The following is a 7,487-nucleotide window of genomic DNA, read 5'->3' on the forward strand; positions in this document are numbered from 1 at the left end:
TTCACAATAATTCATTTCTTGTCCTTTGGGCTTCTACCCTCCAATCTGCTGCAGTTGCTGATAAAAGGACCTTTTCCATCCCTTTCGTGTAAGAGCATCGTAGATACTTGACCATTTTCACTTACCATTAGAGGATAGGAGCTTTCCCTGATTTCTGCAGCAGGCAGCTTGAAGATAACCAGACAACTTGGCTAAGAGAAAGAAAATAATGATTAATTTTAGTTATAATTAAAAAAAAGAAAAATCGAGTCAAAACTGCACGGCAATTCAGAAGTGACAGAGCTTGGTCTGGTTGTACTTACTTTTTCCTTAGCTGCAGAACATCTGCTGGAGAACAAGTCCCTTTTTCTGCTTTGCCTAACACAGCTTTTCTTTGTCTCCTGACACCTATTAATGACCTTTAAAGAAATCTCCTAAAAGTAACTTGGTTAAGAAGAAATATTACCTGTAATGGCAACAATCACTGCTGCTGAAGCACTGCATTAAAGCCATTTTTTCATGGATTTTCCCACTTGTTACTGCTACCACCTTTGTAATAGGAGCAGTATGGATCAAGACTTGCTACAGAGAATACTTTACCAAAAAAGAAGCTGTATAATATACTGGAAAAAACAAAGTTACAGGCGTGCAGGTGAAAAAATTTCATACTCCTTCAATTGCTGACACCGTGGAGGGGGAAACCCATGTCATGCTGAGCATGGTCCGTACAGATGGAAGCACTGCTGATGGACCAAATCGTGCAGGAGAAGGGTGGATTTCCTCCAAGGTGGAAGCTGTGTCTGCCAGGCACAACTCCTCTTTGGTGGAGCTATAAGCAGCAGGCTGCGTGGAGTGCCTATGGAGCTGCACACCCTGTTCCCCAGCTGTGCTCCAGAGCAGTTTGATGCTTCCTGGCAAGCTCAGGGGTACCAGAATAGGGAGATGATCCATATCGGGTCAGGTCGAGCCTAACAGCTACTGAGGTGCTCTGCTTCTGGGGCTGGACAGGAGGAGATGAGCAGGGGCCACCTCCTCCAGCGAGTTCCACCAGCCGGATTTTGTCCCATCCGACTTCTCCTGCCATAAACACGGGGAGCACAAGAGGGAGCCAGATGCTTTGGAGCTGGAATCCCAAAGTCTCCACTGGGGTCCTGCCCGGCTGCACCCGGCGGAAGGAGGAGATGCCAGGTGCAGGTCCTGCTCTGTGCCTAAGCTGAGCTCAGGCCACGTTTGCCTGGAGCAGATGTTGGGAGTGGTGCCTTCCAGTTTTTCATTGCTCACAAGGTGCTCTTACATCACCTTCTTTCAAGCAGATATAAAAATGGGTAAGGAAATCAAGCGCTTACTGATGTCACACTGAAATTATGGATGGCTCAGCTGACCAGAATCCTGAGCACCACTAGCTCATCTCTTGTTAAACACCCTTACTTCAGCCTCCAGAGCCCTGAACTGGCCGAGGGCAACGTGGCACCACGCAGGGCAGATCATCTTGGTATGACTGTGTTGGGGGATGACCACCCCGGTACCACCACCGTGAGACCAGAGGAAGTTACCAGAAGGAAGAAGAGGCAAAAGCCAGCGGTTCTGCTCCCTGGGGCTGGTGCTTCCCGCTGACCCCCGTCCCTCGGAGGTGAGGACCTGCTGTGGAAAGCTGTGCTTGGATCACAGCCTACCTGTACTGCTCCTGGGCTCCTCCAGATCTCACCAAGTACAAAGGTTTTGGAGGAGACACCACCAGCTCGCAGCCACCACTGCACTGAGGAATTTAACCCTTCCTGCCCAGAAGAATAACCCATCCCATCTCCCCTTGGTGGAGCTGGGACTGAAGTCAGTGGGCAGTGCTGGTATACAGCCATGGGTTTGATTTTCAATTAAGACACCCTTAAAAAAAAATAAATTAAATCTTTACTTTCATTTTGGCACAGATTCTGACAATTTTTTCCTAGTGTTCTAATAAAAGCAACATCTTTCCTTGGTGTTGCAAATAGATGTGCTCTTCCTGGCCTGCACACAGGGATTTACTTTGCAGAAACTCACCATTTTTACTGTCGTCTGGGTGCTTCTGTTTATTAGCAGATAGCTCTTGTGCAGATATAGCCAGCTCTTAACAAGGGGAAAGTTTTAATGCACACAGTAAACACCGCTGAGAATGCTTTTTCCCCCTCTAAGTTACATGAATGCTTTTCCCCATGAGTTAAGGGATTTGGCATTTCTCTCAGGCATGCTTTACATTTTCCAAACTTTCTGAATAACACATTGAGAGACTTAAGCATCTGCACTGCCAAACCAAATGAGAGAAGGAACGATTTTGTAGGCTCATTAATGCCTTGCACTGACAGGCCTGGAGGGGCTGTGATTTTATTTACATAGGGTAGAGACAGCCCTTTAGGGAAGTGTGGTGTTATTTACTTAGAGAAGAGCTGTTCCTTCAGGAGTGGGGTCTCACTTGGATGCAAAAGGGACCAGAACTGGGAGCGCAGTCTTACATAGGTACAGTTTTACCTGTGCTTCCCAAACCACACTTAAAAACAAGGTCTTAAACACTACTCTTGGTAGCAGCTGGAGTATTTTTCCCACACGCGGAGCTGTTAAGAGTTTAGCTACATCAGCTCTCCCACTGCTAGCAGAGCCCCTGAGAGCAAACGAGGGTGAATTAGCTAAAAGAAACAGAGAACTTGAAGATGTTAAGATTAAGAAAATCCACGAAATAACAGTATTTATAACAACTACAGTTGTCAGCTCTCCCCCTGGACTGTCCTGAAGTCAAAACCAAAATAACTGTATTTATCTACGATGGCTGGATGCTATTTGCAGAGCTGTCCCCCGCCCGCCCATCGCTGCTCCCCAACGTGCCCAACCAACACCCTCTGAGGTCACATCGCAGCCTGCCCACACCACCCACCTCCCCTCCGTCCCTCTCCACAGCCAATGAAGTCTGCTCTTCGCCCCCCCAGAGTCTTCCTCCCAGCCTCCCCGAGAGCTGGTGATTAATCGAAGCCAGCTGCTTGGCTCCCTCTCCTTCTTCCCACACCACTTTGCATTCCTGTGACAGCACACGCACTGCCCCAGAGCTGTGCTTGGCTTGCTTGAGCCACACAGCAGCGATGCAGAAGCAAGGCCAGCTTTCACACCACCCCTCTTTTTTTTTTTTGGGGGGGGGGGAGCTGTAGCTGTTTGGGCACCAGCCATTCACAGGGGTGACCCCGGTTTGCATGTCACCAACCTCAGAAGGTATTTAAAGTCTTGCTGATGGGGGGGGCCCGTGTTACATTTTTTGTGTTATGTTCTCAGTTTTTTAATGTGGGTAACCTTGAAGAGCCTCCAGACTTGCAGTACTGCCATCGGAATCACATATTGAATACCTAATCAAAATAAGAGATCCTCAAGAATTATATTTATTTTATCAGAACTTCCAGGCCTGGTAGTAAGTCAGTTGCCTGCACTAACTAGTTGTTGGGGGCAGTCAGCCTCCTCTGACAGATACCTTACCCCACGTGCAGTGCTCTCTACAGACAGCATCCACAGCCTTCCTTGCTGTTTGGGGTGTCTAGATGAGCAGCCTAGATGACAAATTTTAGATAGTTCTGAATTCTTGCTACTTATTTTTAGGCAAGCCTTTTGCCTGTTTTGCTGCCCAGTTGCGCACGTGGAGGAAGGCACCCGAGGGTTGGCGGTGTCTCTCCTGCAAGAGCCCTTGCTCAGCCTTGCTCGTGACACGCACCCTCTGTCACCGAGGTCGGTGTGTAAAACTGTCCCTGTGTTTCCAGTCTCCATACAGCATCTTTTCAGGGCTCAGGGACTGGTTAACATGCTCTTGCTCAGCATTCTTTTCCCAATTCTCAGAGGTAAAGCAAACCCCTCATGCGTCCAGCGGATCTCTTTCAGCTCTTGGACAAGTATCCCAGGTACACAACTGTAGGTGAGGGGTGATTTACTTTCCTGAGCATTTCAGTGCCTGGAGCCTGCGATTGCCCTGCTAGCTGATACAGAGCTTCCCAGTCAGGTGTTTGTGCTCCTCCCCTGTTTTGCTCAGCGACAAATAACTTCGTGCTGGGAGTGCTGCCGAGCGGGAGTGTTAAAAATGAGCGTTGCAGAGGCCTTGCAAGTGAGCTGTGCTTGATTCACTCAGCACCTTACCCCGAGTAGACCAACTCTTGAGTTTTTATCTTCACATCAACTGACATTTGTGCTGCTTCTCTATCAGCCAGTCCCCGGGCATGTCCATCACCACTCCGAGACTTTGCACAAATAGAAACTGAAGTAAATAAATACCTGGGTCACAGCACTAAGGAGTTAAGAAAGCTCTGTGTTCTTTCCCAGGGGAGAGCCTATTGCAACTTGTAAACACTTGCTGTCTCTTTCCAGGTGATAATTAAAACAGCTTCCCCCCACCAAGGCGGTATTACATCAAGAGGCTGACAATTTCCTGGAGAAAACAGCTGTGTTTCCACTAATGAGCTTCAATATCAGCAAAATGTGATGCCTGGGCACCGTTGTAGCTGCAGCTCTGGCATGTGAGACCCAAAGACCCTTTGATAGTTCTTACTGGTATTTCTTAGAGGTTTTTTGTTTCTGCTACTGTCGTTATGCCAACATGCAAAAGTCTCCTCATTGCACTGTGAAGTTTTTCCTTTTAAATACTTATTGTGGGCTGTTGCTAATTCAATCAGGTAACGGTGACACATGGCTCTGTCAGGGAAGGGCAAATTGGAGCAAATTAACCAAAGCAGGGAAGGGCTAAGCACAGGGCAGCGTGTTTCTGAAAGAAACATGTTTTTATATCATGCAGTTCAGTTGCAGCACCTATTTTTTCACAGGATGAATTAATTTTTGCAGGTCTGGAGTGGGCATGGGAGTTTGAGAAATGGCATAGTTACATTTTCATAAACCACTTTGCAAATAACTGGTGTTCTTTAATAGGGAACCTGGACAAAATAAAGCAGAATTGTCAAATATTGCTGCTAAGTGGCCTTTGCAGATTCTTCACAGCTGTATGAGACTGGCAACAGCTAAAAGTGAATAGATGAAATGGTGATGTTCGTTCATCTTAATGGTTGCATGGGGGAGTAGATATTAATAATAGATATTATTGGGCTATGTAAACCTCATTTGTATGTCCGTGTGTAATGTTGCTAACGGCTAGTTGATAAATTGTGTTTGCACTGAATTTATACTTGAATTTGTGCTGTTTTATGAATAGCTAGTAAATGAGTTGACCCAGCGCTGAGGGATCTGGTGGAGTTGGGAACGGTCAGGGTGAGGTTCATGGTTGGGCTGGAGGAGCTTCAGGGGCTTTTCCAACCTTGATGGTTCTGTGTAAATATAGGCATGGCTGGAGCATGGTGACAGCAGTAGATTAGGAGCAAAAGTCCCTGCTTCTCGACTCTAGACTGCTGCTGAGGTCAGCCCGACTTTCCCATCGCCTCAAAAGGAGCAGGGACTTCATCCCCTGTCTTGGGACGTGTGGGTTTCGGTGGGCACCCTGGGCAGCACACGAGGTATCAAACACAGGGAAAACTGTTAGACTGATTTGAAAAAGGTGTCTCATTTGGCCAGCAGCTTGCTGCCAGCTTGTGCTGGTCCAGGCTGTGCAATGATGGGATGCATCTCCCAGGAGGGTGCAGATGGCCGGGGATGGAGTTGACCTCCCAAAAGCCAGGTGGTCTTAGGTGAATCCTCAGAGCTCGGCCGTGTTCAGGCAAGCAGGAAGACTCATGCTTTCATTTTTCTCTGACATGTATTTGACTTGGCACCTCTGCCAGTACCTCCCTCACTCCCCTTGGAGACTGCTCTCAAAATCACCTTTATCACAGCAGTTTCTTGGGCCATTTATCAGTAGTTTCCCACTGCTCTGCTTTCCTGCTACCCTCATGCTGGAGGAGCCAAACCCCCTCAGCTGAAGCAAATCCACTACCCAGAGGAGGTTAGGGAGAGGCTGAGATTTACTGCCCTGCGTGTCCCATGTTGGGTGGAGATGACCTCAAACTGTTGTTCACCATAGATCTGCAAAGGCAGAGACACTCAGTGATGGCAGTTTTTATATTGATTACTCTTAGTTTGGGCAGCACTCATAAGGCATGTGCTGAGGCCGTGCTCCACACGGATACCAGCTCACTGCTGCTCAGGAAACCAGTCGTACACGCTCCATATATTGATTTATTTCCGTAAACTACCAAAGGGAGGACTCTATTCTTCTGGACAAAATTCAACCACAGCTGAATAGATCAGTCCCGCTTTTGGCCCCTTTGGGAAAGCATGGCAGGGAAAGCTGTGTTAAAAATGAGTATTTTCACTATCTAGACAGAAGCCTTCAATCTCCAGGGCCATCAGTCTGTACCCCTGACAAAGACTGAATGAAAGACAAAATATAATTACTTACATATTACTCTAGCTGACATCTTAAATATTAAGACATCTATCTAGTCTAAAATCATTCATATAAATGTGTTTGTGGCACCTTAGGCTTAGGAAATTTTGAATAGATGAAGCAATAACGTTCTTCAGTTCGTTTGGGCTCCTGGTATAATATGATTTGGTTTTTCTCAGATGCAAGAGGTTTGTTACGGCCTCGTGCTGTGAAGTTTTGTTTCCACCTGCCATGAGCTTTACACTATTTCTCTTTGCCTCTGGAGATTAGTTTCCATGATAGTCCAGCAAATTAACATGAAATTTGAGGCAATGCATCCATTTTTTGAAAAGTAAGCATTATGTAAAATGAGTATAAATGTCATGTGTTTTCATAACTGTCACAGTATTGTAATTTCTTTGTTATTTTATGGATTAAAAAATTGAGGCAAAGAGGGCAAATGCTTGCCTGAGGCTACACATTCAATAGCAGAATAAAAATTGACAATAACGCACTAAGGTCAGGCCAGAGGAATATTAACATTTTGTCAGTCTCAAGCATTCAGGGAGCACGGGACACGAGATCCCATGCCACGTTTATATTCCTAAAGCCCTCCATGTTGAGCCTTTTGGAGATGAGTATCTCCAGCCCTTTAACTCAAAAGCAGATTAAAAAGCCTGAAAATTAAAATAATTGGAAATCGTGAAAATAATGACTGCTGAGATTCTCATGTATCTGCAAGCAGTGGATGCCTTAAGAAAAAGCGTAGAGGTTATATTGTGGCTCACAATAATGTTGTGAGTACTGGAAAAGTGTGTTATGTTGGTGTTGAAGCTGGCTGAGTGTGAGTGGGGACACTCGGGGACAAATTCACCAGGTGCTGAATTTGCTTGTTCACGTTCAGACTTTTCCCTGATCCTTTGGCCGTAGTCAGCTCTGTGCTTTTGCACCTTGTGCTTTGGGCTCTTCACAAGAGCTGGAAAATACTTTGTGGAAATTGTATGCATTGAAAAGAAATGAAGAATTTTGAAAACTTCTCCCTAGCCAAAGAAGTAAAACTAGCTTAGCAAACGAGACTTCTTTTTGTTTAGGGAAAGGAACTGCTGTGTCTGACATGGTCCCTTGTGAAAATGTGTTTTTACGTAGTATGCTGTGTATGCCA

The sequence above is a fragment of the Athene noctua genome, chromosome 7 (genome assembly GCF_965140245.1).
Source record: "Athene noctua chromosome 7, bAthNoc1.hap1.1, whole genome shotgun sequence".
Classification (NCBI taxonomy): domain Eukaryota; kingdom Metazoa; phylum Chordata; class Aves; order Strigiformes; family Strigidae; genus Athene; species Athene noctua.